The sequence below is a fragment of the Schistocerca nitens genome, chromosome 12 (assembly GCF_023898315.1).
Source record: "Schistocerca nitens isolate TAMUIC-IGC-003100 chromosome 12, iqSchNite1.1, whole genome shotgun sequence".
NCBI lineage: Eukaryota > Metazoa > Arthropoda > Insecta > Orthoptera > Acrididae > Schistocerca > Schistocerca nitens.
Genome location: NC_064625.1, coordinates 16,789,217 through 16,815,686, shown reverse-complemented (window position 1 = coordinate 16,815,686; position 26,470 = coordinate 16,789,217). Strand labels below are relative to the sequence as shown.

The window sequence follows — 26,470 nt, the reverse complement described above, 5'->3', positions numbered from 1 at the left end:
TGTTGTTTAATTGACTGTCTTGAGTGATTTCTCTAGTCAGCCGTTCGTGAAATTATGAGACGTAATTATCTGTTTTAAGGAGAAATGTCATACTTGAAGATTCTTGGAATTCTTTGTACATACGTTTTTAATGTCAGCAGTCAGAGTAGTAAAGTTGATAATCTTCAGCTGTTTATCAGAGATTGTTTTTAAAGTTTTCTGAACTAGCCATGTGTGTTCAAGAGTTTAAACGTTTGAAGAGACTAACAATAAGCACGTTTTTTAAGGTATGTTTGTAAAGTGGCTTGGCACCTTATGACTCCCCTCCCACTCTGACCATTTCGGGTCCCACTCGTCAGAGGGGGTCGGCGGCAGATGAAGTCTACCACCACATGCTCTGAACCACGCGCACAGTATAAAGGCTTGCGGGGAGCAACCGGAAATGCGGAGAAGGCATGTTGATATCAGCCCGTAGAGTACTACAGGTTTTCTCCGCGCACCTTACACTCCTTAGCGAGCAGAAAGGGGACGCAGCGCGCACTGGAAGCAGTTATGTAAATGCAGAGTACCGGAGGACCCAGCATAGTGGCGTGAGGAATCCAGTCAGTCCGTGTACTTCCGCTCCGGTGTAGCCGCATTCTTGGCCCGCTGTCTCCCCCCACCTAGTATGTGTGTGTGTGTGTGTGTGTGTGTGTGTGTGTGTGTGTGTGTGTTCTGCCCGCTGGGCGGAACGTGCGTGTGTGTGGCGGAGCAGCCGCTAACAGCCACCAATTTGGAGCCGGACAATGCCGCCATTGTGTCGCCCTGCCGCTCAGCCACTGCTGTCCACAGAGCTGTCTCACAAAACCCGATTCATTTCTCTCGGAGCGCTGTGCATCCACATCTGAACAGCAAAGTCTAGCGTTGATCCATTGTTGTTGTTGCGATGAGGATGACGGGTTAACCCTTTATTAATTATTACAGATTCACTTGAATGTTCGCTAGAGTGAATCACAGAGCTACGACGCCAAGCACCCAAAGTACGATTATAAATATTTTAAAAATAACTTGTTCTTAAAAAACAAACAGTGATGCACATGAAAAAGAGTAAAATAAACAACAACAAAACATCTACATTAGACTGCTTGAAACGTCAAAGAGAACTGATATCAAATGACGTGATGGAAAAGGCAGCAATAGACACTGTTGTTGTTGTTGTTAGTCCAAAGACTCGCTTCATGCAGCTCTCCATGCTACTCTGTTCTGTGCAAGCCTCTTCATCTCCGAGTAACTACTGCAACCTATATCCTTAGTACCCCCCCCCCCCCCCCCGCTTCCCTCCACTACTAAGTCGGTGATCCCTTGATACCTCAGAATGTGTCATATCAACAGAGCCCTTCTTCTAGTCAGATTGTGCCACGAATTTGTCTTCTCCCCATTTCTGTTCAATACCTCCTCATTAGTTATGTGATCTACCCATCTAATCTTCAGCATTCTCCTGTAGCACCATATTTCAAAGGCTTCTATTCTCTTCTTGTCTAAACTATTTATCGTCCATGTTTCACTTCCATACATGGCTACACTCCATACAAATACTTTTAGAAAAAACCTCCTGGCACTTAAATCTATACTCGATGTTGAACTTTTTTTCAGAAACGCTTTTCTTGCCACTGTCACTGTACATTTTATATCCTCTCTGCTTCGACCATCATCAGCCATTTTGCCTACCAAATAACAAAACCCATCTACTACTTAAAGTGTCTCATTTCCCAGTCTAATTCCCTCAGCATCACCCGACTTAATTCGACTACATTCCATTATCCTCGTTTTGCTTTTGTTCATGTTCATCTTATATCCTCCTTTCAAGACACGGTCCATTCCGTTCAGCTGCTCTTCCTGGTCCTTTGATGTCTCCGACAGAATTACAATGTCGTCGTCAAACCTCAAGTTTTTATTTCTTTTCCATGGACTTTAATTCCCACTCCAAATTATTCTTTTGTTTCCTTTACTGCTTGCTCAGTATACAGATTGGATAACATCGGCTACAACCCTGTCTCACTCCTTTCCCAACCACTGCTTCCCTTTCATGCCCCTCGACTCTTATAACTGCCATCTGGTTTTTGTACAAGTTGTAAATAGCCTATCGCTCCCTGTATTTTACCCCTGCCACCTGCAGAATTCGAAAGAGAGTATTCCAGTCAACATTGTCAAAAGCTTTCTGTAAGTCTAGAAATTTGCGAAAAACGTCTTTGCAGTTTACAGCTTTATCTACTTCGTGTGGTATTCTCTAAAACGTATTGGCCTGCACAATTTGGAACTTATCAGACCAGTCAGTAGATACGAGAGCCTTAGTCACGTGACCAGGTATTTTGCAGCCTCACTTCAAGAACAAAGAACTCACGACTTGAGCAGTACAACTACACTGGAACAACAACATCTATAAAAGATACCAGGTCAGTGGATTGTAACAAAAGCTCTGTTTTCTACTTGAAGCGACAGAACACTAACAGGATCCTCGCATGTTCTGCATTTCCAGTACAAATGCAGACAGCTACACGTCACGGTACCAAGGCGTAGGATAAGCGAAGGAAGAATTAATGTGGGGAATGAGCGTTGATTTGGAAACATTATTATCGCCATGTTCGGTACTTAGTTGTCGTTTTTATAGGAGGGAACCCCATAGCGCCCCTCATTTGTAGTTCATTTCCATTTATTTCCCCCCCCCCCCCACCTCCTCTCCTTTTCGTCCGTGCCACCGGAAACTATGAACGTTGGGGGCCTAAAGGAAGTACAGCGTCAAACACTTCAAAGATCTCTAGCTGCGAAATGGCACACATGTGGCGTAACAAACTCTGCACACTGTAGCCTAGATATGGTAGCCAGAATCAGTCTGAAATTCTTGTAAGTGTGTTGTGCTGAGATAGAAGGCGGTTGCGCGCGCAGATACAAGCGGCCCGCCAGATACAGTTAGTCGTTCTCATAGCGTAGATGATATCACGTGAGACTGCTCAAGCCTTTGGCTCGGGTTCCATCCTTTCTACTGTACCGTGTCTAATCTTTGAATCGTTCTGTTCTTCAGTTTTAGGAAACCAAACAAGGTATAGGTTTGCAGAGACAGTTTTTGGCGGACAGCTTGAATGTGCGCACGCAATGGCCCGACTGGCTAACTTGAATGCTACAATACTGGCCATTAACATTGCTACACCAAGAAAAAATGCAGATGATAAACGGGTATTCATTGGACAAATGTATTACACTAGAACTGACATGTGATTACATTTTCAAGCAGTTTGGGTGCATAGATCCTGAGAAATCAGTACCCAGAACAACCATCTTGGCCGTAATAACGGCCTTGATACGCCTGGGCATTGAGTCAAACAGATCTTGGATGGCGTGTACAGGTAAAGCTGCCCATGCAGCTTCAACACGATACCACAGTTCATCAAGAGTAGTCACTGGCGCATTGTGAAGAGCCAGTTGCTCGGCCACCATTGACCAGACGTTTTCAATTAGTGAGAGATCTGGAGAATATGCTGGCCAGGGCAGCAGTCGAACTTTTTCTGTATCCAGAAAGGCCCGTACTGGACCTGCAACATGCGGTCGTGCATTATCCTACTGAAATGTAGGGTTTCGCAGGGATCGAATGAAGGGTAGAGCCACGGGTCGTAACACATCTGAAATGTAACTTCCACTGTTCAAAGTGCCATCAGTGCGAACAAGAGGTGAATGAGACGTGTAACCAATGGCACCCCATACCATCGTGTCGGGTGATACGCCAGTATGGCGATGACGAATACACGCCTCCAATGTGCGTTCACCGCGATGTCGCCAAACACGGATGCGACCATCACGATGCTGTAAACAGAACCTGGATTCATCCGAAAAAATGACTTCTACCATTCGTGCACCTAGGTTCGTCGTTGAGTACACCATCGCAGGTGTTCCTGTCTGTGATGCAGCGTCAAGGGTAACTGCAGCCATGGTCTCCGAGCTGATAGTCCGTGTCGCTGCAAACGTCGTCCAACTGTTCGTGCAGATGGTTGTTGTCTTGCAAACGTCCGCATCTGTTGACTCAGGGATAGAGACGCGGCTGCACGATCCGTTACAGCCATGCGGATACGATGCCTGTCATCTCGACTGCTAGTGATACGAGGCCGTTGGGATCCAGCACGGAATTCCGTATTACCCTCCTGAACCCACCGATTCCATATTCTGCTAACAGTCATTGGATCTCGGAAACGGGAGCAGTAATGTCGCGATACGATAAAGCGCAATCGCGATAGGCTACAATCCGACCTTTATCAAAGTCGGAAACGTGATAGTACGCATTCCTCCTCCCTACACGAGGCATCACAACAACGTTTCACCAGGCAACGCTGGTCAACTGCTGCTTGTGTATGAGAAATCGGTTGGAAACTTTCCTCATGTCAGCAGGCCGTAGGTGTCGCCACCGGCGCCAACCTTGTATGAATGCTCTGAAAAGCTAATCATCTGCATATCACAGCATCTTCTTCCTGTTGGTTAAATTTCGCGTCTGTAGCACGTCATCTTCGTGGTGTAGCAATTTTAATGGCCAGTAGTGTAATTAACTCGGAAACGGCGCGACATTTTTTTCTTAACAACTATCTCTCAGTAACTCTCAGCCAACCTTCAACACCCTTACCAGCTTTTTAGACTGTTTCTGACCACGCTGTATAACGTGATGTCCCGTTTCTCCTGACAATTCCAAATAACTTGGTGTCCACAATCGAAATAAATGTATCAAGCAAATGATGTTTAGCTACCAGCGGGACAATGACGCCGATAAAATATGAGATAGCACTCTATGATTTTTATTCGCTAATCCACATATCTCCTCGTGACCTGTTTAAAAAACCTATCACAGAGCGCCATTGACAAACATGACGTCGTCAAAAACGTAACATAAAACTGACTGACTGTCGTGTGCTGGCACACAAAGCAGGTATCCCGGTAACGTAAGGCGTCCACTCACTAGAGCTGACAGCAAATAAATGCAAACACGAAGGAAATACACGTCCATCATTCAATTAACCGTCTTGGAGGTTTGCTAGAGTACAATGTACATCAACGAAGAGAAGGTAGAAATGCTACCCATTTGTGGAGAATGACGGTTGACTGGAATAGTTCAAGCCGTGGGCCATTGACCAGAGAGTGATAAACGTCCATTGTGCGCTGACGTATGTACCGGAAGTGTCGCAGCTATCTGTTTGTAAACAGTATCAGTTATTCCGAGCAAGTGATTCAAAAAATTTTCTTCAGTGAGAGCAAATGCATGCCGGTGCAAGGCCTATGAAGATGAGGAATAGAGGAGGTGAAGGTTGGGGGTGCGAAGTACCTTTCATAAATTAGCCCGAAAGAAAGTCTGCTACAGCAGTGCAACCCGAGGCAGAAACTGTGTAACGCCAGGGAGATCGCAAATAAAACAATTTAAGTTCCTCTACAGTGCCACTCACGGCGTGTTTTTCTCTTGCGTGCGCTGCAATAGAAGTATCAGTCCTTGGGAATGAAGCCAAGCGAATGCAAAAGAGGCAAAAGCCCCGCAACATTCACCGCTATATGAATAGTTAAACACAATATCGGCTGCTACGTTCAGAAAACGATATTTCCTCGTATTTCAATATGAAACTACAACACACTCAACTTCACAAATTAACTGGAGAATATACAAAGACGGACACGGTAGACAAAATATGAATACAGTAAGTTTTCTTCCCCCAAATAAAAAAGAGCAGTTTTTCGCTTCCACTGGTTATGATCACTTTTGGGGTTAAACGATGTTATCGCTAATATCTTACAAAATCTACACACAATTCCGTGACTAAACAGCCCATTTACCGTATAAAAAATTCCGCTATTCGTTTATATCTGTGACAGATAAATATGATGCGGTGAAACGAATCTCATACACCCCGCAAACTACGTAAATTATGAAGCAGGTGCAGAAACTCTTAAAACTTATTTTACGATCACTGTGCCTAAACTGAGTGACCTGGAAACTGTACGTGCGAGGCAATAATCTTTGTAATTCTGAAATTACCACGAATAAAACATAGAAAGCTTTCAAGGTTTATATATCACGAGAAACTGCAGTTTTTCTTTGGATCGTTTGTTATTAGATTTCTCCATTGAAAGATAAGTAATTGTATTTGAATGGGATATATTTCTTATCTGTAATGGGGAAAACAAAAATGATGTCCAAACATTCAACAAAATGCACAAGAATATTAAATTCTCCAGTGAACAGGAAATAAATAACACAATTAACTTCCTCCATTTAACCATCTGCAAACCAGATAACAAATATGTCTTTCAAGTTTGCAGGTAACCAACCGCCACAGACATAAACGTACATGTTTGCTCCTGTCACCCCAACACACACAAACTAGCAGGTAACCGCGCAATGATTCAGAGAGCTCTAAAAATCCCACTGAGTAATGAGAGTCTCCAGAATGAAATAAAAACCATAAAACAAATACCTGTAGCTAATGGGTACAAACCCGCATAACATACAATTTCGTTAAAAGAATAAAAAAAGAAAATGAACAAAATAACCATCGAAAACCAAGAAAATACACTAACATGCATCTCCTTCCTCGGTAACATCCCTCGAAAATAGTATGAAGGCTTTCACGACCGGATGACGTATCTTCTGGTGAACCTTCCGGGATGTAAGGTCGTGGTCCATGAAACTCTTCAGCTCCTAACGTTTCGTCCAGAGCTGCGCTGAACATCTTCAGAGGGTTGTTTCTCCTCCGGTGAGTCTTGCCGACTGACGGGTCGGACGTCTGAGAGCGACTTATATATCGTAGAAAGTGGGCGTGACCAGAGTTACACATGATATGCAGAGATAATCTTTGCCAGAGATAAAACTTAACTATCGATCGTAATCTCGTCACGGATAAAACTATCTAGCAATTCTGTAGTGCTACTGTCCAAATATCACTAAGTTTCATGGTCTCTTCTTTCCGATTAAAATTATCCCTATGTTTATATATTTCAATTGCTTCTCTACAAAGCCGTGGGTAATAGTTCGTCGTCGAAGATAAAATTTTTGTTTCGGAATACCTCACTTGATGATTTCCTGACTGAAAAGCGTGTTCTGCTACAGCCGATTTATCTGTTTTTCCTAATCAGCAAAGACTTCTGTGTTCTTTTAACCGTGTATTTACGCTTCTTTTTGTTGTTCCAATATAAACTTTTCCACATGTACACGGAATTTTATATACGCCACTGGCTGATAGAGGAGCGCGTTTATCTTTTACAGACGGGAGAACATGACAAATTTTCTTCGTTGGTCTAAAAACAGGTCTAATATCATGTTTACTTAAAATCTTTCCAATCTGATCCGTTACTTTCTTTATGAAAGGGAGAGAGACTATTCTTCCATCGTTTTTCGGGCTTGTCCTTAGGCTTTTTGTTGTTTGGGTGCAGAATTCTGCTTACTTCTTTCTTTGAGTAGCCATTTTTCTCAAAAGCGTGCTTCAGATGTTGTAATTCGACGTCTAGATACTCCGGCGTGCAAATCCGTCTGGCTGATTAAAACATCTGAAGCACGCTTTTGAGAAAAATGGCTACTCAAAGAAAGAAGTAAGCAGAATTCTGCACCCAAACAACAAAAAGCCTAAGGACAAGCCCGAAAAACGATGGAAGAATACAGTCTCTCTCCCTTTCATAAAGAAAGTAACGGATCAGATTGGAAAGATTTTAAGTAAACATGATATTAGACCTGTTTTTAGACCAACGAAGAAAATTTGTCTTGTTCTCCCGTCTGTAAAAGATAAACGCGCTCCTCTATCAGCCAGTGGCGTATATAAAATTCCGTGTACATGTGGAAAATGCTACCGTCCCTGTAGGGACAATTCACTGTTAGAAAGTCGTGTCTTTTTAACCTTTAAAGTGCCTTTTCTCAATGAACAACATTTATCATTAGCAAAAGACATAAAATAACTACACTGCTCTTAGTCTGCGACTGTGAAAAGTCATCTGTACTCTTCACCAACACGTCATGTAAACAAACAGTTCTCCAGCTGAAAATGATGGTGTGAAGCATCGAAACGCGTAGTGGCAAAATAAACATGACGCACAAACTATTTTATTTGTAAAAACCGACAGATGCGAGAGCAATTTTCAGAGTACCTCATGGAAGTGTGATATGACCGTTACTATTTGTACTGTCTATAAATGATATATTAGAAAGCGTCCGATGCTCTTTGAGACTGTTCGCAGATGGTGTGGTTGTCTGTAACAAAGTAGCAACGCTAGAAGATAGTATCGATTTGTAGAATGACCTGCAGAAGTTTGATGAACGTTGACAGTTGACCGTGAACATAAAGAAATGTAACGTATTGCGCATATATAGGAAAAGAAAGCAACTACTGTAGAACTTCACTGTTGTTGTTCTTGTTGTGGTCTTCAGTCCGAAGACTGGTTTGATGGAGCTCTCCACCCTACTCTATCTTGTGCGAGCCTTTCCATCTCTAAATAACTACTACAACCTACGTCTTTCTGAATCTGCTTAAATGAAACAAATAGTAGGAGAAGCAGATGCCACTAAGAGTCATAGGAAGAGCCTTAAGGTAACTTATCTCATCCACGAAGGAAACGGACTATAAGGCTTGTTCGACCGATTCTTGAGTGTTATTCGTTTGGGACCCTTCTCAGGTAGGACTGATTGAAGAAATCGAAAATATCCTAAGAAGAGCGACGCGTTTCGTCAGGGGATCGTTTAGTCGACGCGAGAGCGTTACCTAAATGTTCTACAAATTCCAGTGGCAGACCCTAGAACAGAGGTGTTGTGTATCGCCGAAAGGAGAGAGTACTTTCCAGGAAGAGACAGACAACATATTACTTCCTCCCACATACATATCACGTAATCACCACAAAGAAGAAATTCTTTCCACGTGCTATACGCCAATGTAACAGGGTAGGGAAGGGGGGGGGGGGGGGAAAGAGACCAGTTAGTGGTACCAGATGTACCTCTGCCACAGACTAGTATTTCCCTTGTGGAGTGTGATGCAGATGTACACTGAAGAGCCAAAGAAACTAATACACCTGCCTAATATCGTGTAAGGCTCCGCGAGCACGCGGAACTGCAGCAGCACTGCGTGGCACACACTCAACTAATATCTGAAGTAATGCTGGATGGAGCTGACACCACGAATCCTGCAGGGCTGTCCATAAAACCGTGAGAGTACGACGGCGTGGAGGTCTCCTCTGAACAGCACGTTGCAAGGCATCCCAGATACGCTCTGGGGAGTTTGCTGGCGGAAGTGTTTAAACTCAGAAGAGTGCTCCTGGAGCCACTCTTTAGCAATTCTGGACGTTTGGGCTGTCGTATTGTACAGTTGGAATTGCCCGTCGGAATGTACAATGGACATGAATAGACGCAGGTGATCAGACAGGATGCTTACGTACGTGTCACCTGTCAGTCGTTTCAAGACGTATCGGGGCCCCATATCACTGCAACTGCACAACCCCCACACCATTACAGAGCCTCCACCAGCTTGAACAGTCCCCTGCTGACATGCAGAATCCACGGATTCATGACGTTGTCTCCATCCGTTCGATACAATTTGAAACGAGACTCGTCCGACTAGGCAAAATATTTCCGATCGTCAACAGTCCAATGTCGGTGTTGACGGGCCCAGGCGAGGCGTAAAGCTGTGAGTCGTGCAGTCATCACGGGTGCGCAAGTGGACCTTCGGCGTCAGAAGCCCCTATGTATGATGTTTGGTTGAAAGGCTCGCTCGCCGTTGATGGCCCAGCATTGAAATCTGCAGCAATTTGCTAAAGGGTTACAATTCTGTGACGTTGATTCTCTTCCGTAGTCGTTGGCCCCGCTCTTCAAGGATCTTTTCCCGGCCACAGCGATGTCGGAGATTTGATGTCTTACCGTACTCACAGTACACTAGTGAAATTGTCGTACGGGAAAATCTCCACTTCATCGCTGCCTCGGAGATGCTGTGCCCCATCACTCGTGCGCCGACTATAACGCCACGTTCAGACTCACTCGAATCTTGATAACCTGCCATTGTAGCAGCAGTAACCGATCTAACAACTGCGCCAGACACTTGTTGTGTTACATAGGCGTTGCCGACCGCAACGCCGTAATGTGTCTGTTTACGTATCTCTGTATTGGAATACGCATGCCTATACCAGTTTCTTTGGCGCTTCAGTGCAGATGCAGATGTCAAAGGAGACCAAGGTTTGATTACAGTAAGTACGTTGAAATGGACGCAGTTTGCAGCAGTTATTGGGAGATGAAGGGCGTTGCACAGGACAGAGTCGCGTGAGGAGCTGCATCGAATGTCTCTGGACTGAAGACGGCAGCGACAACAGCTCGCAATTCTTTTCCACTTCGAGGAATGCAGCAGGCTGTGTTCGTAATCACGTTTATTCTCCCTTGGAGATTACTTCCCATCGCGCGAGTTGAGTCCTGCGCACTGCTATCAACGAAGGAGAAAGAAGTTTTAGCACAGTGGAGATACACAAGCTCGAGCCCGTTTCATCATGCTGGTATCTTCTGCAATGCATATAGTCATAGGGCACAGGAAAACACAGACTCTTATGCCCTCTGACGTCTAATGGACCCGTAAATCTCAAGAGCCACGCGATCACGCGGGGAGCATAAGTGACGGTGCCACCGGCGAGTGTTAACAGGTTCACGCCACGGGTTATCTACGGCCGCCAGCTGTCGCCGAGCTATCACAAGGCGACGTGTCGAGGTCATCGTCTCCTCGGCTGGCACACAGGGCCAACTCTAGTAAACAGACCGACTCCGCTGCAAAAACTTCGCAGCCGAGAAAAAAAGCCAGTTTCTAATTATCCCCATGGTGACATTTATAAATTACGAACGACTGTCTCACACACACACACGCACACAAAACCATTCAACTGGTCTGTGGCTGACCTTTAGTGAATAGGGACGCTAGTATTTTTATGCTACGAGTGTTTCAGTCTTTCATCTTGTAACTTCCAGATTCTCTAAAACCGCCAACACTAACAGATATCAGTGGTGCTTTGTTAGAAATATGACGCGAGTAATATAAAAATACACGAGAATGAGTAACGCAGTTGATACCTACTTAATACTCATCCCGATTATATGCTGAGTTGAATCTTCTTTGATCTCGTTGCTTCTTAGTTCGTTAGGTCTGCGATTAGGGTATTACGAAGTCTGATATGCCCATAATGTTCTCCATAAACAAGTAGGTCAGGTCACTGGGTGTCACTTGTGTCATACGTCTATACGCGAGATTTCCACACTCCTGAACATCCCTAGGTCCACTGTTTCCGATGTGATAGTGAAGTGGAATAACAATACTAATAGTATGAGTATATACAATACATGATTTGTTTCTACTAAAATATTCGTCAATGGAGTAGAGGGAGTTGCCCACTAGTAAGTCTTTCAGGCTCCTTTTAAACTGATCTTTATTTGTAACTAAATTTTTTATGTTTGCTGGCAAACTGCATCAGGATCCACTTCAAGTACTACGACAGTTAGGCAGGAGGTCAGAAAACTTGGGTTCCATGGTCGAGCGGCTGCTCATAAGCCACACATCACGCCGGTAAATGAAAAAAACGACGTCTCGCTTGGTGTAACGAGCATAAACGTTGGACTATTGAACAGTGGAAAAACGTTGGGTGGAGTGGAGAAACACGGTACACAAGGTGGCAATGCGATGGCAAAGTGTGGCTATGGCGAATGCCCGGTCAACATCATTTGCCAGCGTGTGTAGTGCCAACAGTGATATTCGGAGACGGTCATGTTATGGTGTGGTCGTGTTTTTCATGTTGGGGGCTTGCAACCCTTGTTTTGTGTAGCACTATCACAGCACAGACCTACATTGATGTTTTAAGCACCTTCTTGCTTCCCACTGTTGAAGAGCAATTCGGGGACAGCGATTGCATCTTTCAACACGATCGAGCACCTGTTCATGATGCACGGCTTGTGGCGAAGTGATTACACAACATCCCTGTAAATGGACTGGCCTCACCGACCGACATCGCTACCTCTCCTCAGTACAGCACTCCGTGAAGAATGGGCTGCCATTCCCCAAGAAACCTTCCAGCATCTGCTTGAACGTATGCCTGCGAGAGTGGAAGCTCTCATCAAGGCTAAGAGTGGGCCAACACCATATTGAAATCCAGCATTACCGATGGAAGGTGCCAGGAACTTTTAAATCATTTTCAGTGTCCGGATAGTTTTGATCACATAGCATATGTCCTTTGAGGTAGCGCAATACACTGATTTTTTCATCCAGTATTTCAGAATGCGATCACTTAGCGACTTGAGCAAACTGTACACATAATTTCAAACATTTGTGAATCTCTTTCTCCATGACAACCCCCCCCCCCCCCCACACACACACACACAATGATGAACGGAAGAAAGTTTATGGTTTACATTTTCAGTAAAACTTCATCAGGCGTGGCATTCTAATGTAGTACATCTTTACTAGAAACGTAATTCGCTATACATTTTGCAGACCGTATCCACATATACAACCGAATGTACCGCCAGAATTGTACCATTGTACGACACACAGTTCCTGAGGCACGACACCATAAAAATTCAGGTGGTAGAGAAACTAGCTGTTGTTTACAACGGAGCGCAGATTACCCGCACTATACTCATTCAATGTTTGATAATGTGAACATTTGATAATGGAAACACTTAGCGTCTCTCAACAAACTTTAATCGTAATTTGAAACGTTTTCTTAACTTTTTCTCGCTAACATGTTCAACGTGAAATACTGAATGCATTAAGGGCAGATGTAGTGCAAAATAGCGAAAAATATGAAATTATTTTTAATGCTAATTTATTAGATTGGTGATATAAGAAAGACATTTCAAAATTTCATAATCGAAATCTGGATGGAAATATGCTTTAAAAAATTTTCTTTTGCGCTTTGCGCCCGCCTCTCTATGCTGTGATCCACACAATCTCTACTCTAGATATTCTTTTGTGTTGATTTTTCGGCCGCACAATCGGAACGAACTGCAGATGTATTTAGAAGTCTGCGTAAGAAATGAAGGGCAAGAAATCAGAAGATGTAAAGCCACTCTGAGTTGCTAACAGATTGATAGATAAAGAAGATCACACACTACAAACATACTATGGGAAATCCATCAGGGACAACGTGCGTAGCGTGAAAATAATGTAGCAAGCAGTGTGAGCGATACTCTTTCACAAAATGTCTACAAATAAGAATCTTCAGCACTTCCACTGTGGTGCAAATATCTTCAGGCAGGAGCCATACACCCATAAGCAGGGTTTACCACTCGCTGTATTATATGTTGTATAGCCAACTCTCGGATACCTAGTCAATTCTAAACTGCTGGAAAAACATGAATGAGAGTGAGAGAGAGGTTCAGTCGCCTTATATGAGTGTCTTGTCCTAAAACAGTATGTGTCTCCTCAAATTTTGTGAAGATAGCTGCATGTGATGCTTCTCTAGTGTTTAATAGTGAAAATGTAAGTAGGATTAAGAGTCTGCACAGATTACGCTTCCGTCCAGGTGCATTCGCACTAAAGCTACCCAGAAGCATCGATGAAGCACAACTTGCCAAAGAAAGCCCAGACAGCAGAAAATATGCAGAAGTTTGCTAGGGAAAGGAATCGGACGAAGAAAATATTCCAGGAAGAGAAGGAAGAGCAGGAATATTATCGATATTAATAAAAACTTTAAATGAAATCTGCCAAACAGTGATTTTTTGAGCTATAATATGCCTTTCCTCGGGAACTATAAAAGCTAACATCCAGGAATTCCGTACCATTCTTAAAAATCACTTATTCAATAATCTCGCGCAGCACTTTATCTTGTGTCTAAGAAAAGTTCCCCTCTACTGCATGGGAAAAATAGAGCAGTCACGGTTAATGTAGAACTGAAAAATTAATTTTACCATTCCTTTTATGCAGATGTAAGCTGTAAAGTTTCAATGTTAATGCTTAATTAGCTTATGATAAAAGGTACATTACATGTACACTGTTAATCAGAAATTCAAATTATTATAAAATGAATGCCCATAAAGATAAAAACTGCATTATGCATTATGTTGTACAAAATAGTCTCAATTTTCAGCACTTTAACTACAGTATTGTAGTATGTATCTATGTTTAAATGGCAGTACGGATTTTGGCCTACATCTGCCATTAGTGTTGGGTGCTATTGACAAAGGATTTCTGTCGATTCCGTATTTCTGGATTGCCGAAAGGCTTTTGACACTGTACCACACAAGGGGCTTGTAGTGAAATTGTGTGCTTATAGAAAATCTTCTCAGTTATGTAACTGGATTTGTGATTTCCTTTCAGAGAGATCACAGTTCGTGGTAACTGACGGAAAGTCATTAAGTAAAACAAAAGTGATTTCTGGCGCTCCCCAAGGTAGGGTTATAGGCCCTCTGCTGTTCCTTATCTATATAAACAATTTGGAAGACAGGTTGTTTGCAGATGAAGCTCTCGTTTATCGGCTAATAAAGTCATCAGAAGATCAAAACAAACTGCAAAACGATTTAGAAAAAATATATGAATGGTGCGAAAAGTGGCAGTTGGCCCTAAATAACGGTAAGTGTGAGGTCATCCACATGAGTGATAAAAGGAATTCGTTAAACTTCGGTTACACGATAAATCAGTCTAATCTAAAAGCCGGAAATTCAACTAAATACCTAGGTATTACAATAACGAACAATTTGGAAGGAACACACAGAAAATGTTGTGATGAAGGCTAACAAAAGACTGCGTTTTATTGGCAGGAGACTTAGAAAATGTAGCAGACCTACTAAGGAGACTGCCTACACTACGCTTGTCCGCCCTCTTAGAATACTGCTGCGCGGTGTGGGATCCTCACCAGACAGGACTGACGGAGTACTTCGAAATAGTTCACAGGAGGACAGCACGTTTTGTATTGTCGCGAAATATGGAAGAGAGTGTCACTGAAATGATGCACGATTTGGGCTGGACATCGTTATAGGAAAGGCGCTTTTCGTTGCGACAGAATCCTCTCACGAAATTCCAGTAACCAAATTTCTCGTCCGAATGCGAAAATATTTTGTTGACACCGTCCTACATCGAGAGAAACGGTCAACAAGATAAAATAAGAGAAATCAGATCTCGTACGGAAAGACACAAGTGTTCGTTCTTTCCGCGCACTACGAGATTGGAATAATAGACAATCAAGAAGATGGTTCGATGAACCCTCTGCCATGTACTTAAATGTGATTTGCAGAGTATCGATGTAGATGTGGAACTGACCAGATAGCGAATATGGACGGAACCCCTCTGATGTTTGATGTGCCGAGTAACAGAACTGCCGCCACGAAAGGGGGCTACAACTGCAACAACTACAATACACGAACAAATGGAAAAATTTGGAAGTTTGCGGTAAGTTCTGTGGGACCAAACTTCTGGGTTCATCGGTCCCTAGTTCAAATGGTTCAAATGGCTCTGAGCACTATGGGACTCAACTGCTGAGGTCATTAGTCCCCTAGAACTTAGAACTACTTAAACCTAACTAACCTAAGGACATCACAAACATCCATGCCCGAGGCAGGATTCGAACCTGCGACCGTAGCGGTCTTGCGGTTCCAGACTGCAGCGCCTTTAACCGCACGGCCACTTCGGCCGGCCGGTCCCTAGTCTTACACACTATTTACTCTAGCTTAAACTAACTTACCCTGCGGTCAACACACACACATCCATGCCCGTGGGACGACTCGGAGCTCCGACGGGGGGGAGCCGCGCGAACCGTGGCAAGACGCCTAAGACTACGTGGCAAGCACGCGGCGAACAAGTTCAAATGGTCCAAATGGCTCTAAGGAATATGGGACTTAACATCTGAGGTCATCAGTCCCCTAGACTTAGAACTACCTAAACCCAACTAACCTAAGGACATCACACATGCCCGAAGCGGGATTCGAACCTGCGACCGTAGCAGCAGCGCGGTTCCAGACTGAAGCGCTTAGAACCGCTCGGTCACAGCAGCTGGCGGCGAACAAGTGGGAAAAAAAAACGCTATACTGTTGTCCTCCAGTGTTGTGCTGACGGTACTAAACTTAATCCAGTGATCATTTTCAAGCGCAAAACAATGCCAAGACCATCTGAAATACCGCCAGGTGTTGTTCACATACATGACAAGGGTTGGATGGACGAGGCTGGTATGAAATTATGGATTAACGAAGTGAGAGAAGGAAATGTGCTTCATTGAATGATGTGTGTGAAATCTTATAGGACTTAACTGCTAAGGTCATGAGTCCCTAAGCGTACACACTACTTAACCTAAATTATCCTAACGACGAACACACACACCCATGCCCGAGGGAGGACTCGAACCTCCGCCGGAACCAGCCGCACAGTCCATGACTGCAGTGCTTTATTGAAGAAGAGTTCTCTTCTTGTGTTAGATCAGTTTAGCAGTAATTTGAAAAATTCTGTGAAAGAGAAATTGAGACAGGGAAATACAGAGCTTGCTGTTATTCCTCGTGGACTTGCTACCTCTTGTCATCTCCATAAATAAACGATTTAAAGTGTATATGAGAGAAGAATGGAACAAATGGATGAAACCCAACATGAATTTGAAACGACCTACAATGAAACACGTGCGTCAGTGGATAAAACACTCGTGATCTAGAGTGAGAGAATTAATTATTGTAAAATCTATCAAAAAGTGTGGCATAAGTAACGCTATCGATGGCAGTGAAGGTTATCTTGTAAGGGAGTTCGAACTTTAATAGTGAAAACTATTTATTTAACTCGTAAAAAATAGATACGTGTTTCAAAGTTTTACCCACCTTCAAAGTAGTCACCAGCACTGTGTATAACCCGTTGCCAGCGATATGGAACTTCAAATGGCTCTGAGCACTATGGGACTAAACTTCTGAGGTCATCAGTCCCCTAGAACTTAGAACTACTTAAACCTAACTAACCTAAGGACACCACTCACATCCATCCCCGAGGCTGGATTCGAACCTGCGACCGTAGTGGTCGCGCGGTTCCAGACTGTAGCGCCTAGAACCGCTCGGCCACACCGGCCGGCGATATGGAAGTCGTAGGATACTCTTAGCAGTGTCAGTTGTGTTGACAGTTCGAGCAGAGCGTTCTATTGTCCGACGAATTTGTTTCCTCCAGTTTAGAAATCGAGTTGAACCCAGGAGGGCTTAAGTCAGGGGAGTGCAGTAGTTGGTATAGCACTTAGCAGCCCCATCAGTCAAACAAATCAGCAACAGCTTGCACTGTACGTGCTTGATCATTGTCGTGCAAAATGATGGTCAGGTCCTGCAGAAAGTGTCATCGCTTCTGTCTCTATTCTTTTGATACGATAAATAAATAATAATAATAATAATAATAATCGTTACCTGAAGTTTACCCAATTTTGAAGGGGACTGTATAAGATTCTCTCGAAAATCATACGGACCTTGTATTTATCCATTCCCAGACGACTGGAAGCTGGTTTGAATACCAGACGTTTTGCTACACCTCACCTGGCACTGCAGTGTGTTGTGTTTTTGGTGTTTTCATTTTTCTGTCAGTCCCCTGTGCCCTGCGTGTGGGTACTGCAACCGGTCGGGCATTTGCTGGTGAATGCACTCAGCGGCTTAAGTTCGCGCTGGAAGGAGGAATAAGTGGAGAGTGCAAAAACTGTTGATAAGCCGTGAGTCATCTTGTGGGACGGGGTCCTGCCCATCGGCGTGTTTACGTCCGAGACGTGAGCGGTCGGCCTTCGAGAGGGACCGTCTTTTTGCTCTGCTTGGGCACAGGACGCTGCCTCGCCCGTTAACATACCACTCGCTGCAGCGCGCCTTCATCAAAGACTTTCCCTCTCTCTGCCATCAGCTTTACAACAGTTTCTCTCAGAGCCCCACGCTTTGCAGCACTCTCTCCGGAAATGATGCACATAACTTCGTCACGATAACGCTAGTTCGCATTTTTAAACGTACTGTGAGGTCATTTCTCAGAAATAGGTTCTCTAGTACCAATTTGTAACGCTGATTTTGAAAACTCTCATTTTGTTCCATCACTTCAGGATTTTTCAGAAAGTAAGATCTCATATCCAGAATGAAGTGTGCACTGATCCGAACTCGGGACCTTTTCCTCTCGCTGGAAACATACCCCAGCCTGTGGCGAAGCTGTCTCCGCAATAGCCTTTCCTCCAGTACTGCTAGGCTTACCAGTTTCACAGGAGAGCTTCTGTGAAATTTTGGACTTTGTACACGAGGTACTGGCGAAAGTAAAGCTGTAAGGACGGGTCGTGAGTCGTGCTTGGGTAGCTCAGCTGGTAGAGCACTTGCCCGTCATAGGCAAAGGTCCCGAGTTCGGGTTGTAACCTCTCAACAGATAAATAATATGTCTAATAACCTCCCAACAGTAAAAAAAAATAAGTGTAACATTGACATTTAGCGTAACCTCCCAATAAATAAATTGCGTAACCTATCAATAATAAAATGTGACTAATCTTTCAATAAAAAATTGTGGCTCACCTATAACCTTTCAATAATTGACTGTGAATTTAAACTGGTAAATTTTGGACGTTAGCAGTGCTGCGTCATGGCCCTGAAAGATCATTCTGAATAAATTGAAAATTCTTACCTCAATAAGGTCGCCGGATAACGCATATATCTCTGCTCCTATAAGAAATTTTTCTGGCACAGCCGAGTGCAATGCCGGCCGATAGATTTGTCATGTATAAAAAGAAACAACTGATTTTTCTTTGCAATAATCGGGATGACCAAGGATTGGAGAAATTAGTAAATTCTTTAAATTGAAATGAATGATTGTCAAAAGTTACTTTTTATGAGAAAGATTATTATTAAGAGATTTTTTTAAAACATTTACATGGGACTTGATATAACAATACTATATATGCGCAAGGCTGCTTTACCTTATACTACAACGCTCAGGCACCGCCATCGCTCCACCATGACCGGTCCAGCCAACACGACACACCAGACTGCTTGCTAGCAACTACTTACTCCTACTGCTACTGCTACACAGTTCCTACTGCATACAACATTGCTCTTTGGTCTGAGATTCTCTTATAGCTTACATATCAAAGGCAGCGCGAGCAATCCACCGAAATTACATCTGCTCGAGTGCGCTAGCAACAAATTCCTTAATCATGGACCTCTTACAGGGTCTCGGTCCGACAGACAGTTTTAATCGACAGGAATTTGCAAGACCTCATAAGTGACTTTTTAGTCGCGTCTTGCAGCAGTGACAACAGCAACTACCACCACCTGAAGATGTCGAACAGTTGTAGAGATGAAATATTGTGGGACTTGCACAAAATGATCCGATAGCAAACTCGAGAAGGGTATTTGCAAGATCCCATATTTTACAGATTTCAATAATTAAATTATGCCTGGAAAAAACACACTACACTGGTACAATATTCTACAATATTTATTATCTGCAAGCCACTTTTCGGCTGGTGTGCCATCGCCCGACGCAAAGACAGTGTGGCCGCGAAATTTTCGTGGGGTCAAAGATTTTAAATTAGATTCATCTAAAGAGTGCCAACGGCCTTGCTGCAGTGGTAACACCGGTTCCCGTCAGACCACGCGAAGTTCAGCGCTCTCGGGCTTGACTAGCACTCGCATGGGTGACCGTCCGGTCTGCCGAGTGCTGTTGGCAAGCGGGGTGCCCTCAGCCCTTGTGATGCCAACCGAGGAGCTACTCGACTGAGGAGTGGCGGCTCCGGTCTCGTAAACTGACACACGGCTGGGGCAGCGGTGTGCTGACCACACGGCCCTCCATACCCGCATGCAGTGACGGCTATTGCCTGAGGATGGGACGGCGACGGTCATTACCTCTAGGGTCTTCTGATAACCTGTTCGGACGGAGTTTAGTATCAAAAAGAGTATCTCGAATGGTTTTTCGAATATGGCGATTGCTATTGTCTCATTTAAGACTAAGCGAGAGGGGTTGAATCAATGCCTGAACGAGCACCTCATACGACTCTGCTGGGACCGTCGACGATTTTAGCCATTGAGTCGTGTACACTGTCGAGTCACATTCGTGTGACCACCAGTCAAAAGCCTGACTAACCACTTTTTGCAGCGTGGACCACTGCGAGACGTGCTGGAAGAGAATCCGTCAGGTTCTGGATGCTACCGACAGGAATACTGTGCCACGCTGTGAGAAACATTGCATTGTCCTGCTGGAAGATGCCATCGCGCCAGTGAACTAACTTGGTTATTGTACTGAAAGTTGTTAGATTTGAGAGATAGGGAAGTGTACTGTTTGGATGTTGAGAACTTCATTAAATTTAGAATCCGCCTCGAGCTCTTTTTGTCAATATACAAAATACATAGTGTTCTCATTTTTCTGCATATTTCATTTTCTTACCAACCTTTCTATTACAATTCTTTTTACCGCATCATCCAAACAAGTGTGTTCGATAAACAGTTCGATTTGCAATTAACAGATAACTCATTGCACCTCTCGAGTGTGTGTGTGTGTGTAGATACAGTAATCTGCAGCTTTAGCATAGCGGAGCGCAAGACAGAGCAGTACTGCAACGTGTAATCGAGATTTGCGCAAATTAGAGGTAAGCAGAAACGGTTATCATTTTCGTTTGCCGGCCTGTGTGGCCGTGCGGTTCTAGGCGCTTCAGTCTGGAACCGCGTGACCGCTACGGTCGCAGGTTCGAATCCTGCCTCGGGCATGGATGGGTGTGATGTCCTTAATTTAGTTAGGTTTAAGTAGTTCTAAGTTCTAGGGGGCTGATGACCATAGATGTTAAGTCTCATAGTGCTCAAAGCCATTTGAACCATTTGATTTTTGTTATGTTTATTCAATTAGGGCCAATTTGTGTTATTCACAGACAGTTCTTGTGATCAGATTTTGCAAAGCCAATGACTCTAGGTTTCATGTCAAAGTTAATTATTCAGACAGTTTATACTGTTCAAAATTCTTGCAGTCAGAGTGCTAGCTTTTACAGTATGAAAGACTTCCTTTTCATTACGACAATTAATTATTTGCACAGTGCAGCTTGCCTTTCTCATTGCGAAATTAAAAGTTTCAACACGGCGGTTCATTCATTATCACAGAGGCCTACAATGGGAAACAGATTACTTCAGTCCAAATCCTAAGGGCCCGGGTTCGATTCCCGGTTGGGTTGGAGATTTTCTCCGCTGAGGGGCTGGGTGTTGTGTGGTACGGCCGCAGCACAAATTTTGAAGCTGGCACAGTAGCTCAGCGTGTTCGGTCAGAGGGGTTAGCTATCTACTGTAATAAAAAAAAAAGTGAGTGAACGGATCAACGATGAACCTAAACGGGTTTCATCGGACGTCCGCCGCGAACAAATTGAACGAACAAAATGAGATTAAAAAAAAAAAAATGGTAAGGCGACCGCTTGCACTAAATGGGAAGTCCGCGTTCGAGTCCTGGTCGGGCACAAATTTTCACTGTCGTAATTCCATTCCACAGATGATGTTTTTATTCGCGATTGCGAATTCATTTGACATATCTATGGCCTACTGGGTACCACGTTTGCCTCGGCGGAAATTTTCGATAGCCCCATTATATCAGTCACAGTATAGTTCAACCATGGCGCCAGGTGAACAGTTAAGAAACTTAGCCGTTTCGGAAATGCCTGCACACTTGGTCCAAAAGCCAATGATCGTGCTCATATGGATGCGATATAAATTGCTCCGTTTCCGCAATGTTTTCCGCGTCCCCCGGATACGTTTTATATACCCTCCACCGCTAGTGCTGTGAGTGGTTATTGCACGTTGACGTCGAACATACGCGATGGTCACATTTATGTGACTGGACCGGGTATTAAATGTACCAGAAAGCCAAACAGTGCACTACAAAGTACTCAAGTGGAAAATGAACAAACAGGTTAAGAAATTAAACACAGCAACAAGGTAGTGTTATAGGCCCTTTGCTGTTCCTTATCTATGTAAACGAATTGGGAGACAATCTGAGCAGCCGTCTTCGGTTGTTTGCAGATGACACTGTCGTTTATCGACTAATAAAGTCATCAGAAGATCAAAACAAACTGCAAAACGATTTAGAAAAAATATCTGAATGGTGCGAAAAGTGTGAGGTCATCCATATCAGTGCTAAAAGGAACTCAAACTTCGGTTACACGATAAATCAGTCTAATCTAAAAGCAGTATATTCAACTAGATACGTAGGTATTACAATTACGAACAACTTAAACTGGAAAGAACACACAGAAAAAGATGTGGGGAAGGCTAACCAAAAGCTACGTTTTATTGGCAGGACACTTAGAAAATGTAACAGACCTACTAGGGAGACTGCCTACATTACGCTTGTCCGTCTTCGTTTAGAATGCTGCTGCGCGATGTGGGATGCCTACCAGATAGGACTGACGGATTACATCGAAAAAGTTCAAAGAAAAGCAGCACGTTTTGTATTATAGCGAAATATGGGAGAGAGTGTCACAGAAATGATGCAGGATTTGGGCTGGAAATCATTAAAAGAAAGGCGTTCTTCGTTGCGACGAAATCTTCTAACGAAATTCCATTCACCAGCTTTCTCCTCCGAATACGAAAATATTTTGTTGACGCCGACCTACGAATGGAGGAACGATCACCTTGACAAAATAAGGGAAATCAGAGCTCGTACGGAAAGATATAGGTGTTCATTCTTTCCGCGCGCTGTACGAGATTGGAATGATAGAGTATTGTGAAGGTGGTTCGATGAACCCTCTATGCCAGGCACTTAAATGTGATTTGCAGAGTATCCATGTAGGTATAGATGTAGCAACAAGTTGAGGCGAAAAATGTGCATAGTGAGGACAGGTAGGTAGTATGGTGGCTTACGAAAAAGTCTGAAGTAGACGCTTCGCATGGTCCCCTAGTGGCTTGTTGTTGTTGTTGTTGTTGTCGTCTTCATTCCTGAGACTGGTTTGATGCAGCTCTCCATGCTATTCTATCCTGTGCAAGCTTCATCATCTCCCAGTATCTACTGCAACCTACATCCTTCTGAAACTGTTTAGTGTATTCATCTCTTGGTCTCCCTGTACGATTTTTACCCTCCACGCTGCCCTCCAATGCTAAATTTGTGATCCCTTGATGCCTCAGAACATGCCCTACCAACCGGTCCCTTCTTCTTGTCAAGTTGTGCCACAAACTCCTCCCCTATTCTATTCAATACCTCCTCATTAGTTACGTGATGTACCCATCTAATCTTCAGCATTCTTCTGTAGCACCACATTTCGAAAGCTTCTATTCTCTTCTTGTCCAAACTATTTATCGTCCACGTTTCACTTCCGTACATGGCTACACGCCATACAAATACTTTCAGAAACGACTTCCTGACACTTAAATCTATACTCGATGTTAACAAATTTCTCTTCTCCAGAAACGCTTTCCTTGCCATTGCCAGTCTACATTTTATATCCTCTCTACTTCGACCATCATCAGTTATTTTACTCCCTAAATAGCAAAACTCCTTTACTACTTTAAGTGTCTCATTTACTAATCTAATTCCCACAGCATCACCAGACTTAATTCGACTACAGTCCATTATCCTTGTTTTGCTTTTGTTGATGTTCATCTTATATCCTCCTTTCAAGACACTGTCCATTCCGTTCAACTGCTCTTCCAAGTCCTTTGCTGTCTCTGACCGAATTACAATGTCATCGGCGAACGTCAAAGTTTTTATTTCTTCTCCACGGATTTTAATACCTTCTCCGAATTTTTCTTTTGTTTCCTTTACTTCTTCCTCAATATACAGATTGAATAACATCGGGGAAAGGCTACAACCCTTTCTCACTCCCTTCCCAACCACTGCTTCCCTTTCATGCCCCTCAACTCTTATAACTGCCATCTGGTTTCTGTACAAATTGTAAATAGCCTTTCGCTCCTTGTATTTTACCCCTGCCACCTTCAGAATTTGAAAGAGAATATTGAAATCAACATTGTCAAAAGCTTTCTCTAAGTCTACAAATGCTAGAAACGTAGGTTTGCCTTTGCTTAATCTTTATTCTAAGATAATTCGTAAGGTCAGTATTGCCACACGTGTTCCAACATTTCTGCGGAATCCAAACTGATCTTCCCCGAGGTCGGCTTCTACCAGTTTTTCCATTCGTCTGTAAAGAATTCGCGTCAGTATTTTGCAGCTGTGGCTTATTAAACTGATAGTCCGGTAATTTTCACATCTGTCAACACCTGCTTTCTTTGTAATTGGAATTATTATATTCTTCTTGAAGTCTGAGGGTAGTTCGCCTGTCTCATACATCTTGCACACCAGATGGCAGAGTTTTGTCAGGACTGGCTCTCCCAAGGCCTTCAGTAGTTCTAATGGAATGTTGTGTACTCCCGGGGCCTTGTTTCGACTCAGGTCTTTCAGTGCTCTGTCAAACTCTTCACGCAGTATCGTATCTCCCATTTCATCTTCATCTACGTCCTCTTCCATTTCCATAATATTGTCCTCAAGTACATCGCCCTTGTATAGACCCTCTATATACTCCTTCCACCTTTCTGCTTTCCCTTCTTTGCTTAGAACTGGGTTTCCATCATGCAAGTGGTTCTCCTTTCTCCAAATGTCTCTTTAATTTTCCTGTAGGCAGTATCTATCTTACCACTAGTGAGATAAGCCTCTACATCCTTACATTTGTCCTCTAGCCATCCCTGCTTAGCCGTTTTGCACTGCCTGTCTATCTTTGCCTGCTTCATTTACTGCATTTTTATATTTTCTCCTTTCATCAATTAAATTCAATATTTCTTCTGTTACCCAAGGGTTTCTACTCGTCTTTTTACCTATTTGATCCTCTGTTGCCTTCACTATTTCATCCCTCAAAGCTACCCATTCTTCTTCTTCTGTATTTATTTCCCCCATTCCTGTCAATTGTTCCCTTACGCTCTCCCTGAAACTCTGTACAACCTCTGGTTCTTTCAGTTTATCCAGGTCCCATCTCTTTAAACTCCCACCTTTTTGCAATTTCTTCAGTTTTCAAGTGGAAAGTGAAGTAATTGAACACAGCAATGTGAGGCGAAAAAAGTGCATATGAGGACAGGTAGATGGTGTCTTACGAAAAAGTCTGAAGTAGACGCTTCGTGTGCCCTAGTGGCTTATAAGTGTATAATAATAATAAAAATAATAATAATGATAATAATAACAGAGAACTCCGCATTATGTACAACACTGCACTGGCTGTCACTGGACACCGAAGGGTAGCCGCTGACGATGGCGTTAGCGCGGAGGCTACGGTACGCAGGGCTAGTTGTCAGACAGAAAGCCAGAAATACACGGAGGAGAGGGGACTGCGTCGCCTTTGGAGTCTGGCCGACCCGGAAAGCTGCGATAAGGCGCTGCGCAGCGTTGCCGTGGGACTGGCCTCGACTCCCACGCGACGTCACACCGAGAGACAACACGAAACGGGACGGCAGAGAACAATGGGCGCAGACGCATTCAGAGGCCGCGACGGTGCTGGGCACACGCCCACTCGCTGCGCTGCACAGGTACTCGGCCGACTCCTTCGACCAGATACGTCCACTACATGCACATCGACAGCATTTAACGCCAAAGTGAGGGTACTAACATACCGGGTGATCAAAAAGTTGGTATAAATTTGAAAGCTTCATAAACCACGGAATAATGTAGATAGAGAGGTAAAAATTGACACACATGCTTGGAATGACATGGGGTTTTATTAGAACCAAAAAAAAAAAAACAAAGTTCACAAAATGTCCGACAGATGACGCTGGACAGCACAACTTCAGTGACTGCGCTTGACAATCGTGTATAAAAGGAGCTGTAATGAGAGAGAATCAGATGTGCCAGCAGTCGCAGCATGTTGACGTTACCTGAAAAGGCGCTTTTAATGAAGCTGTATTATCGCCATAGGAAGGGGATTCGAACGGGTAAAGGTCCGTTGACAAACGCAGCTGTGGCGAGAATTACTTCGAAGTTCGAAGCCACGGGTTGTTTAGACGATAGACCCCGTAGTGGCCGACCGAGCACAAGGCGTAATGCTGCTGAGACAGTTCAGGAAGAAATGGAGACTGTAGCGGGTTCGTCTATGCACGGGGAAGTCAGCGCTCGTGCAGTTGCACGTCGCACCGGCATTCCATACACTACTGTTTGGTTGACACTTAGGCGTACCCTCCGATGCTATCTGTACAAAATCCAGCGTCATCATGAACTGTTACCTGGCGATTTAGTGAAGCGGAGGGCATTTGCGGTGTGGGCGTTTCAAAAGATGACGGAAGATGACGATTGGTTGAGTAGTGTGTTGTGGACCGACGAAGCTCATTTCACGCCCCGAGCGTCTGTCAACGCCCACAACTGCAGAATTTGGGCTACCGAAAATCCTAGAACTGTCGTGGAAACTCCATTGCACGACGAGAAAGTCACGGTATGGGTTGGATTTACCACATCTACCGTTATCGAACCTTTTTTTTTGAGGAAATGCGTTATTCTGGTTTTGTAACTGGTACCGTGACGGGTGAGAGGTACGCCGATATGTTACAGAATCGCATCATCCCCAGCCTGGCTGATAAACACCTGCTGGA

General features: G+C 43.8%; 1 protein-coding gene across 3 annotated transcripts in view; it reads right to left on the bottom strand.

Moving 5' to 3' along the window:
• Positions 1–26,470, bottom strand: part of LOC126215383 (protein draper) — a 396,618-nt gene that overhangs the window by 237,760 nt on the left and 132,388 nt on the right. The window contains exon 1 of one of the 3 annotated variants that reach the window (XM_049942080.1): positions 6,559–6,730. The exons of the other annotated variants lie outside the window; for them this stretch is intronic. The gene's annotated coding sequence lies outside the window, so the exon portion shown is untranslated. Of the gene's footprint in view, positions 1–6,558; positions 6,731–26,470 lie in introns of those variants that run through there. 3 annotated transcript variants of the gene reach the window in all.